General features: G+C 42.0%; 1 protein-coding gene across 2 annotated transcripts in view; it reads left to right on the plus strand.

Moving 5' to 3' along the window:
* The window catches only part of EPHA6 (EPH receptor A6), a 1,167,010-nt gene that overhangs the window by 92,465 nt on the left and 1,062,037 nt on the right, over positions 1 to 12,508 (plus strand). The window lies entirely within an intron of this gene.

Below are 12,508 nucleotides of genomic sequence, written 5' to 3' on the forward strand. Positions count from 1 at the left end.
TATCACGATTTCATTGACTTGAAAAAATCCAATGCTGTCAGCGACCAACAAGTTTTAATATCATTTTCCTCGCGTGCGAAAATGACACATATATTCCAATATTAAATAAGTTTCCCGTTCTTTTCTCCCAAGATTGATGAAAAGTAGTGAGATAACTTGTCAATCGCTCTATAATTAGGGGACCTTCATTAAACCAAGACATAATGAGATAGAGTTGTGCAGTCAGCAAAATATACAAAGTTCATCATTGCCTATATAGGATTTTGTCTTGTCAAACACCCTTATGTATGATGTGAATGCTTATATTTTCAGAACAACGTTGAATTTGCAGCTTTCAGTGGATGCAGCCATTTAACCCACTGAGAATTTTTCTTTCCTTTCATCCTCAATTTCTCAATGCGATTGTTTGAATCCATTTGATTTGCAAGATGTTTCTGTTATTTTAGCACTATTGTGGGTTACACCAATGTCGTAATAGCAATTCCATGTAACCGTTGGTGTCCTTCCGACCCTTTCGGAGCTTGGACCATGGCACTGCCATAGCGCCGAATTGCAAATAGAAAGGAAAGGACTCCAGCTCAATGAACAGGTTCTGCTTTATTCAGATGCAATTAATTCAAAGGACATCTAACATCCGATCCGTCACTGCGGCATGCAGCATGCAGCGAGTGCTCCAGCACTTCGGACCATGCACACCCTACAAGTCTACGAGTGCAGACCAATGTACTTGCACAAAAGCAATGGAGAAGATGGAGAAATTAAGTTCTCCATCTTCTCCCCCCCTGTGATAGGATTCTCATATGTGAGAGAATCAGATCACGCTAACTTCACAGTCGGCTCAAACTCTAACAGAGTGAGAGAATATACCGGCGTCTGACCGCAGCCTTAAAGATTAGGAGATGTTTCCTTTTTAACTGTATTTTTACTCAGAATGCTTTTTGGAAACGTTCTGTAAAATAGAAAAAAGGGACTTATAATTCTTCATTCCACTGGATCCACTTTACAAAAGACTGCATAAAACACTACAGTGCTTCTTCAAAAACAACACTGAGTAAAACAATCCTAAACATTTCTGAATTAGGCTATGTGCACCACAAAGTTTTTGGAGCAGAAAATGAGCAGGAACTCTCCAAATCCTCCTCAAAATTTCATAACTCCTCAAATACTTAAAAGTTAAGTTAATTTCCACTCCAAAAACTTGGCAAAAAGACTTAGTGTGCACATAGCCTCAATGAAGTCCAATTACAGTTATGAGGCAAGCTAAGTACACCCTCTTTGAATTTTACAGGACATAATAAAGAAAAGAGTTTTAGAGTTTTCGGGGTATAAAATGAGCAGAAACTTCAAGCATTGAAAAAGTTTTGAGATCTCTAGGAGGATTTGGATAACTTCCGCTCAAAAACTCCTCAAAATACTCTGTGTTCTCAAACTCTAAGATTTTCCTACATCTTCTATTGTAGAGAGCTGGCAGTTTCCAAACGAAGCAATCAGACCAATGAACATGTTACTTCTTTTAACCGCTGCAGAGTTTCCAATATTGGCATCAGGGTGGATTGATTTAAATCACGCCGATTTAAATCATGATTTAAATCACGATTTAAATCAAAAGATTTTTTTCTATTTAAATCGGATCGATTTAAATCATGATTTTAATCATGATTTAAATCACTGATTTAAATCAAAAGGTTTTTTTTAATATAAATCACGATTAAAATGAGAAGTGAGAGCAGTGCGCATGTGCGCCCATAGTTACACGGACGAAACTAGGGGCAACGATCTAACGCCAGGGTGAGGGGGGGACCCCAAAGTAAGTAAAAATCTTTTTTGTTTTACTATATGGCAATAGGTAGGTGTTTAAAAGCAGCATGTCTTAATTGTATAAACTATTAATAGCCTCCACATTTTGTTCATACTGCCCCTTTAATTCCACACTTCTAGCTTGGTTTCACTTTTGGTTTAGTTTCTTTTTCCATTCAGTTGACATGCCCAAACTTGTTGGATAGTCAGCAGTACTTGGCTGTAGTAACAATCAAACTTCATAAGTGATCTGTGTGAGCCATGGCAGGTCGTAAGAGAGACCCTATTTGGGTTCATTTTGTTGAGATGCCAGCAGCAGATCTTGGAAAGAAAGGTGCAAGAGCAAAGTGCAAATACTGTCAAAAGGATATCCAAGGACTTGTTTGCCATTTGAAATCACATTATGAAAACTGCAACCAGAAGGGAAATGAAGATGTTGATAGTGAAGTGTTTCTTTGGTCATCTTCATCACCGCACTTCTCATGATGTTGCCTCATTCACGCCACCAGGCCTTGGCATCTCTTTGTTGCATCGTTTGCATTTTGCACGCATGCCTGCCTTACCGATAGGCGAAGGAGCTTCATTAAAATATTCCCAAACTGGGTCTCTTTTACGGCCTGCTGCCATTATAAGGAAAGAATGTAATAAACCTCAGATCGTACACACAAACAGATCCAGACTTGTCTGTCTGTGGCTATGCTGCAGTATTGTGCTCAAAGTTTCACTTTCATTTTTTTGTCTGCTTGCCCTTCCTCCTCAAAACACTTAGATTCACATTCTTCTTGTGTTGTGCAGATCTATTCCACTCCAAACAATCAGAAACATATTGTCTAACTTCTTGGACTTGGCACTGAAGGGGTTGATTCTGTATTCATAGGTTTGTAGAACAATAGGATTAAGGTCTTTTTCTCAACTCTGTTCATGTTGTAACATTTTTGCCATGAAGAAGAGGCTGGGACCTCTGCGGAGTCAAATTCAGTTTTGAGAACTGCGTAAGTAAAGCGAGCGTCTGTGATAATATAGGAGAGAAACTGCCCACTAATCCTACAGAAACCTCTGGAAGAGCATGGCATTGTGAATGTTACACATATACAGCCTTTATTCTACTGAGTTAAACATCTCAGCTTTATCTCATGATGGAAGAACCTTTGGATAGTAAAATATTTTCCTCAAAAAGCAGTTTATTGAAAAAAATCCGATTTAAATCAAAAAAATCCGATTTAAATCAAAAAAATCCGATTTTTTTGATTTTTTTTTTAAAAACATTGATTTTTATCCACCCTGATTGGCATTGACATGCTGTATATTATATCTATTTTTTGCGATGGTTTTGCTGCACTTTTTGAGACGGATTCTGGGCAGAATCTACCAGAAAAAGATGTTGTGTGCACATAACCTTATCACTGTAAAGAAAGGTGGGCCAAAATTCCTCCAGAATGATGTGAGACACTGATAGTCATACAATAAAACTTAATCTTCAATCCTGCTAAAGGTGGTTCTACAACCTATTACTTAATTTGGCCTAATTTTTGATAAATACATTACACGTGTAATTTGTCCCGTGTTGTTGTTCATTTGAGTTGACAGTTAACCAATTTTAAGACATTCTGAGGACCAGATTTTTTTTAATTATAACCTGATTCCTAAAACCATATAATTCAAATATTGTGTACTTAGGTCTTCTTATGACTATATTTTTGTAGATTTATATAAAAAGTAATATTATTTTATTCTCAAAACACCTTGTGCTTTGCTCATTCAATGTGTTCTTCAGTCCTCATTCATTTCTCCCAAATTCTCCCATTCTGTCTATTTTTCCGCTTGAATGAGCTAACCAGATTGGGAAAAATGCTGCATTTTTTGTGTGCTTTGCTAAGTAACTCCAGCATCTGGCTATTCAGACTAATGCCTTACAAACATATGGCATATTAGCATCCATGTGCAGCACATATTTATAATTTTCCTATGTAATTAGCCAGTACCAATAATACAAATCCAAATTATTACTGTTTAAAAATACATGTTGGTTCGACACTTCTCATGTACGGTAGATAAGGAAGTCCTTCCAGAATTAGTCGATCTTGTTAATAAATAGTTAAAGACATTATAACTAGGAGTTATTTATGACATACGAAGCTTCGGTGATCAAAGACTCCAGTGCAATTTAACATAACTTTCAACTCTCCCCAGATGACTGGACATCTTAATGAAATGGTGTGGCAGCCAAGCAGTGTCGCTGGCAGTCTAATTCAGACTCAAGTGAAAAGCCAATATTAAAATCATATTAAAACCAAACAAATTTTAAACACTTCCCACTGCTTCCAAATAGTTTCTTCCCCTGGCAAGGTCACATATGACATCACATAAAGCTGCAATTAGCAGAGAGGATTTTGTTTTTGCACTGTGCTGATTATTTGCAGTAATCTTTAATCAATTGCACTCACTGTATCCTATATTATTAAAAACCACAATCAGCATACCCCCTAGAGAGCAATTGATTTGAGTACCATGCAGAAATTGGCCATTGTAGATCACATTCTCACCATAAGCAGGCAAAGAAGTTGAGAATTGCACAAGACCTCTACTTAAATGACAAGCTTTGAAGGACATCTTTTGACCCAAAATGTTACATTTACATATGTGAAGGCAAAACACACAGTTCATACTGGCATAACAAATAAGAAAGATAACTTATACTTTCAAGAGTTTCCAAAATGATTACCAGTAGAGGTGAGCGGATCATTTGAAATTTGAATTTGCCAAATTTCCCCCAAAATTCGAATAAATTTGTGTGATTTTCAATACTGGAAAGCTTGTAAGGGCTCATAAAATACACGTGTGGGAGAGTAGAGAGAGAGAACCCCACCTATTGTAAGAATTTACACTTTATAGATGAGAAAGTGTGATAGAGCATCCCGCTGATCATAACAGCTTACACTCTACAAAAAAGAGATAGAGAGAGGACCCAGTTGGCGATAAGAGCTTACACTCTACAGGAGAGATAAAGGACCCCACTGACCATGAGAGATTACATTCTACAGGAGAGATAAAGGACCCCTTTGACCATAAGAGCTTTCACTCTACAGGAGAGATAAAGGACCCCACGGACCATAAAGGCCCCGTCTCACATAGCGAGATCGCTAGCGAGATCGCTGCTGAGTCACAAGTTTTGTGACGCAACAGCGACCTCCATAGCGATCTCGCTATGTGTGACACGTACCAGCGATCAGGCCCCTGCTGTGAGATCGCTGGTCGTGTCGGAATGGCCTGGACCTTTTTTTGGTCGTTGAGGCCCCGCTGACATTGCTGAATCGGTGTGTGTGACACCGATCCAGCGATGTCTTCACTGGTAACCAGGGTAAACATCGGGTTACTAAGCGCAGGGCCGCGCTTAGTAACCCGATGTTTACCCTGGTTACCAGCGTAAATGTAAAAAAAAAAAAACAGTACATACTCGCCTTTCGGTGTCCAGGTCCCTTGCCGTCTGCTTCCTGCTCTCACTGACTGCCGGAAAGTGAGACCAGATCACAGCAGTGACGTCACCGCTGCGCTCTGCTCTCAGTGTACGGCGGCTCAGTCAGAGCAGGAAGCAGACGGCAAGGGACCTGGACACCGAAAGGCGAGTATGTAGTGTTTGTTTTTTTTGGTAACCAGGGTAAACATCGGGTTACTAAGCGCGGCCCTGCGCTTAGTAACCCGATGTTTACCCTGGTTACCCGGGTGCTGCAGGGGGACTTCGGCATCGTTGAAGACAGTTTCAACGATGCCGAAGTCGTTCCCCTGATCGTTGGTCGCTGGGGAGAGCGGTCTGTGTGACAGCTCCCCAGCGACCACACAGCGACTTACCAACGATCACGGCCAGGTCATATCGCTGGTCGTGATCGTTGGTAAATCGCTTAGTGAGACGGGGCCTTAAGAGGTTACATTCTACAGGAGAGATAGAGGACCCCACTGACCATAAGGCCATGTGCACACGTTCAGGATTTTTCGCGTTTTTTTCGCGTTTTTTCGCTATAAAAACATGATAAAAAAACGCTTACATATGCCTCCTATTATTTACAGGGTATTCCGCATTTTTTGTGCAAATGTTGCGATTTTTTTCCAGGAAAAAATCGCATCGCGGAAAAAAAAGCAACATGTTCATTAAAAATGCGGAATTGCGGGGATTCCGCACACCTAGGAGTGCATTGATCTGCTTCCTTCCCGCACAGGGCTGTGCACACCATGCGGGAAGTAAGCAGATTATGTGCGGTTGGTACCCAGGGTGGAGGAGAGGAGACTCTCCTCCACGGACTGGGCACCATATAATTGGTCAAAAAAAAGAATTAAAATAAAAAATAGTCCTATACTCACCCTTTGATGGACACCGAAGTGTTCCCGCCTCTCCGGTGCATGCTCTCTCTTCGGTTCCTATAGAATTGGTGTGGTTCAGGACCTGTGATGACGTCACTGTCTTGTGATTGGTCGCGTGACCGCTCATGTGACTCACGCGACCAATCACAAGCCGCGACGTCATCACAGGTCCTGAACCACACCGGCATCTATAGGAACGGACGCCGCTGAGGAGATCGTCTGGGTGAGTATAACCATTTTTTATTTTTTTTATTATTTTTAAACATTCTATCTTTTACTATAGATGCTGCATAAGCAGCATCTATAGTAACAAGTTGATCACACTTGTCAAACAGTATGTTTGACAAGTGTGACCAACTTGTCAGTCAGTTTTCCAAGCGATGCTACAGATCGCTTGGAAAACTTTAGCATTCTGCAAGCTAATTACGCTTGCAGAATGCTAAAAAAACGCGAAAAAAATGGGAAAAAAAACGCAAAAAAAATGCGGATTTCTTGCAGAAAATTTCCGGTTTTCTTCAGGAAATTTCTGCAAGAAATCCGGACGTGTGCACATACCCTCAGAGCTTACATTCTACAGGAGAGATAGAGGACCCCACTGATCATAAGAGCTTACATTCTACAGGAGAGATAGAGGACCCCACTGACCATGAGAGATTATATTCTACAGGAGAGATAGAGGACTCCACTGAACATAAGAGCTTACACTCTACAGGAGAGATAGAGGACCCCACTGACCATAAGAGATTACACTCTACAGGAGAGATATAGGACCCCACTGACCATAAGAGATTACATTCTACAGGAGAGATAATGGAACCCTTTGACCAAAAGAGCTTACACTCTACAGGAGAGATAGAGGACCCCACTGACCATAAGAGATTACATTCTACAGGAAAGATAAAGGACCCCACTGACCATAAGAGATTACATTCTACAGGAGAGATAATGGAACCCTTTGACCAAAAGAGCTTACATTCTACAGGAGAGAGAGGACCCCACTGACCATAAGAGTTTACACTCTGCAATAGAGAGGACCCCACTGATCATAAGCGCTTACTCTCTACAGGAGAGAGGATCCTGCTGATCATGAGAGCTTATACTCTACAGGAGAGAGAGTATCCTGTAAAAGGTATGATAATCCGCCAGATGTCATAGCTGTTGGGCATCATGTGAGAAGCCTGTTATGACATTTGTTTGCGCTCTGATGCTTCAGCAGTGTGGAAAATAGCGCTGAGAAAAAAATGTTTTTGCGAATCGAATCTCAACATGTTGGAATTTCAGGAAATGCAACTCAAACTTGATCCTCCACAACTCAATCTGCTCATCTCTAATTACCAGTTTAGAAAATGAAAGGGTTGTCGGATCACATCATATTGATGAACGATCCTTGAGATATATCATAAATATGATATTAGTGGAAGCCCAACACCTGGCAGCTTTTCCACTGTTATGTGCTCTGCAGCTCTCTTCCATCTGTTCACATCTGGAAAATGGCAAATGATCTTTGGAGGACAGTGTCAAACCCTAATGATCTCACATTGAAGATGTATCCTATGGATAGGTTATCAATATGGTGTGACCTGACAACCCCTTTAGTGTATACCGTGTAAAAAAACAAATGTTTTTTGTTCACTGATTAAACTACTTCATACTTAAAGGGGCAGTATGAGTAACATCTTTTTGTTAGAAGGAACCCCCTCCAAAAATAAAACTGAGAGATATAGAGTCCTTCACATTGGACTTGTATTGATTACCATATTTGTAAACGGCAGAGGAAGTGAACATCAACAACACAGGAAATATTAGAGATAATCTGCCTCTGTTCTCTTTCGTATTTTGAGGCAAGCAGTGTGGTGACATTACATTCACTGCTACCTAACGGGACACATGTATTTGGCAGATGTCTTGCACCTCCTCTATTTAATGAAATTTCAGTAGACATGACGTCACCGGCCCCGCTCACCTCCAATTTCACGTGCTTTCCATTAAAATCAGTGTGCTCTTCATGTAATACATAAACATGCTGATATTATGTTCAAACAGGTATTTTTTATATGGATTCCTATGGATAAAGAAAAAAAAAAAGGTAGATTTTTGTGGGTTTCAGATAGAAAAATACACATAAAAAAACTTTGTGAGCATACCAATAATCCTTCCACTTTGGCTTATGGATGGAGAAACCAGTTCTTATTAAATGCCATTTGAAATGTGTTTTTCTTTAAACAAAACAACACATCATTTGAATAGGTTCAGAAATGGTGCAGAAATTCTGCAACATCAAAAAACTCACCAAACGCTCATAGTGGGAGTGTAGTCTACAAGTATGAAGGATAAAAGCCAAATCCTGTATTTAACCCCTTCATGACCTTACACATATCCATACATCTAGGTTTGGAAGTGTCTATCAGCCATATCTTCCTTCTTCTCCTCTCGCTTCCTCAAACTCAATGTGGACAAATCTGAACTCATCATCTTTCCTCCATCTCATAGATCTTCCATACCTGACCTATCTATCGCAATTAACGACATCACGCTTTCTCCCGTACCGGAAGTCTGCTGCCTCGGAGTAACCCTTGACTCTGCCCTGTCCTTCAAACCGCACATCCAAGCTCTTTCCACCTCCTGTCGCCTCCAGCTCAAAAATATCTCTAGAATCCGTCCTTTCCTCAACCGTCAATCTACTAAAATGCTTGTGCATGCCCTCATCATCTCCCGTCTTGACTATTGCAACATCCTTTTCTGTGGCCTCCCTGCTAACACCCTTGCACCTATTCAGTCCATCCTTAACTCTGCTGCCCAACTAATTCATCTCTCTCCTCGCTACTCCTCCGCTTCCCCCTCTGCAAATCTCTTCACTGGCTCCCATTCCCTCAGCATATCCAGTTCAAACTACTAATACTGACCTACAAGGCCATCCATAACCTGTCTCCTCCATATATCTCTGAACTAATCTCCCAATATCTTCCCTCATGTAATCTCCGGTCCTCCCAAGACCTCCTTCTCTCCTCCACACTTATCCGCTCCTCACCCAACCGCCTCCAGGACTTCCCCAGAATATACGCCATCCTCTGGAATTCCTTGCCCCAACACATCCGACTATCAACCACATTCGGATCCTTCGGACGGAACCTGAAAACCCACCTCTTCAGGAAAGTCTACAGCCTGCACTGACCTTGCTACCTCCTCACCACTACCAAGGCTACCGCCTCACCAATGCCGGAGCTCCTACAACCCTCAACCTATTGTCTCCATCCCCACCATCCTGTAGAATGTAAGCCTGCAAGGGCAGGGTCCTCACCCCTCTGTATCAGTCTGTAATTGTTAGTTTGCTTACTGTAAGTGATATCTGTAATTTGTATGTAACCCCTTCTCATGTACAGCACCATGGAATCAATGGTGCTATATAAATAAATAATAATAACCATGAATACGTCCAAGTAATTTTGTGTTCACAGGAGCTGTGTGCGTGTGATCGCCACCAGGTGTTCAGCTGACATGACAGTTGATACCCGGAACTCACTTCTAGGAGTGGTGCCTGCACCGCTCCTTGCATTGTAACCCTCTAAATGATGCGATCAATATCGATTGTAGCATTTAGCAGGCAGGAAGAGGGAGAGGGCTCCCTTTGCCCTCCAATGGGCACCCACGGAATGTCATCGCAAGAGGTCAATCATTGCCAGAAGTACAATATGTCACAAGAAAACAATGTCAGAATCACTGGGCTCTGTTGAAGCAAAATTGTAAAATTTGGCCTGGTCTTGATAGTTAAAATAGGCTTGGGGGGTCAAGGGGGTTAGGGCTGACTTTACACATCAAAATTTCACCATCCATTTATGTACCCTGGTTTCATATGTAAGCATTGTGGGATAGCGCTACCTCAGTGGGTTGGGGGACACTCGCTTGGCATGGGATTAAAGCACTCAGGCACAGTTTCTCCACATAAGCAGTCTATTCCAGTTTACTAAATGTCATAAACCGCATCACAAATAGTCCGTTACAGTTCATTATATACATCAACGGTAAACATTTACCACCGACAGTCTGTTCCAATGGCAGATACGTCTCTGCCCGTAACCCCCTGTTATCTGGAGTTACCTTACAGAAGCTCCGGCTCCACACACTGACTCCTGTTAATACTGGTTCCCAGGGGAAAGCTGCCTCACTGGGGTCACCTCCGACCAGGGCACCTCAGATAGTCCAGACCAGTAGTAGGAACTGTAGCTTCCCTAACACAGTAGCCATCACAAGCTCTTTATATGCGGCCCCTCCGTGTGCTTTTCAGGAAGTCTGGTCCCGGGCACCTCCAACACACAGGCCATCAGTCCATGGTCTCACCAGGTGCTTCCAGGACTCCAGTCCACTCCAGGACAATCCAACACACTGACCATTCAGGACTCACACTCTCAGCAGGTGCTTTTAGGAATCCTGTCCATCCCAGGACATTCCAACACTCTGACCATTCAGTCCATAGCCTTAACAGGTGCTCTCAGGAATCCAGTCCATCCAAGGATATTCCAACACACAGGCTATTTCAGGACTCACACTCTGAACCTTCCGGGTCCATACACTCTCACCATGTGACCCACACCCTGGTCACATTATGTAGCTGTAGCCACTCCCATTGGTGGGTGGTGTGTGTGTGGCTAGTTCGACCTGAGCAGCTCTTCAAACTAGCCCTATAAGCCCTCCCTTATAAGTAAACACAACAAACACTTGTGGAACTATAAGTGCAAGCATAACCATATAATTTTGGGCTTACAGCGCAGAGCACCTCTGCGACACATACCTGCCATTTACAACAATGCCAGTCCCTAATTCACCATCATAATTATAATAATAATAATAATAATAATCTTTATTTATATAGCGCCAACATATTCCGCAGCGCTTTACAGTTTAACAGTTTCAAACACAACAGTCATAGGTAACAACATTAACAATACAGTAATAAAGCAAAAATAAGACAAAATAAGACGACCCTGCTCGTGAGAGCTTACAATCTACAATGAGGTGGGGAGATACAAAGTACAGGTGTGTATTTACAATGGTGCATTTACAATGATGGTCCAGCCATCTTCAGGGAGTGGGGGGTAGATGGAAGTAGTGAATGGGTTACACACGCACAAAAACATAATTATGCCTCCAAGCGCATCCTGAAGCTCACACACAGCGCCCACTGGCTGTGACATGGGTCACTTCAGCACAGCGTATATGAGGCTGTTGAGTTTGAGTCAGGAAGCCATGTGTGTGAATAGCAGCTGAATCTAAAATACAATATTGTATAAAAATCCCAAACGGCTTGGACATTACAAAATACTATAGCCTTTTCCAAGTTAAAATAAAACCAAAAGGGTATTTTTGACTTAATAGTGTCAAGTTTACAGTGGATTCAGAATTCACCTCAAGGAAGCCAGCTGTCAGTTATTTTTTTTTTCCACAGCAAGCTCCTCGTTGGACAAAAATGCACAAAAACTTGTCATATGAACAAGTGGATTTTCAATCTAAATCAATAGAATAGCCACTTTGACAGTCTCCGTCAAATCGGAAGTAATGCCATATCCACCTGTGACCTGACTGCTGAGATCACTGACGTAATTGCTTCTGGTCTGACAGAGACTATTGGAGAAATCAGCACTGCAGCGGAGAGCATACTCCAGGCTTAGGTATGGCTTATTTCATTCTTTTATCAGGATGGCTTCCAATTGGTAATTATTAGTAAGAGCCAAAAACCCTTTTAACTGTTCCCACAACAACTATGTTCTAAATATAATGAAAATGACATCCCGCTGCAACAGTCAGTTTACAAATTGAGGTCATGATGTCATTGTCCATTGTCAGTTGGGGTGCGGTGCTATGGACTACATCTCACAGCCAAAACACTAAACAGACGGTGAGGCAGTGAGTAAGGGTACCGTCACACTCAGCGACGCTGCAGCGATATAGACAACGAGCCGATCGCTGCAGCGTCGCTGTTTAGGTCACTGGGGAGCTGTCACACAGACCGCTCTCTCCAGCGACCAACGATCAGGGGAACGACTTCGGCATCGTTGAAACTGTCTTCAACGATGCCGAAGTCCCCCTGCAGCAACCGGGTAACCAGGGTAACACATTCACATTCAGCTGACACATTCAGTGCAGGGAAGCCGCCGGCGGGGGATGTGACAGACATCAGAAGGTGAGTATGTAGTGTTTTTTTTTTTACTTTTACAATGGTAACCAGGGTAAATATCGGGTTACTAAGCGCGGCCCTGCGCTTAGTAACCCGATATTTACCCTGGTTACCATTGTAAAACATTGCAGGCATCGTTGCTTTTGCTGTCAAACACAACGATACACACCGACCTAACGACGAAATAAG

This window comes from Ranitomeya variabilis, chromosome 3 (assembly GCF_051348905.1).
Source record: "Ranitomeya variabilis isolate aRanVar5 chromosome 3, aRanVar5.hap1, whole genome shotgun sequence".
In the NCBI taxonomy this organism is placed as follows: domain Eukaryota; kingdom Metazoa; phylum Chordata; class Amphibia; order Anura; family Dendrobatidae; genus Ranitomeya; species Ranitomeya variabilis.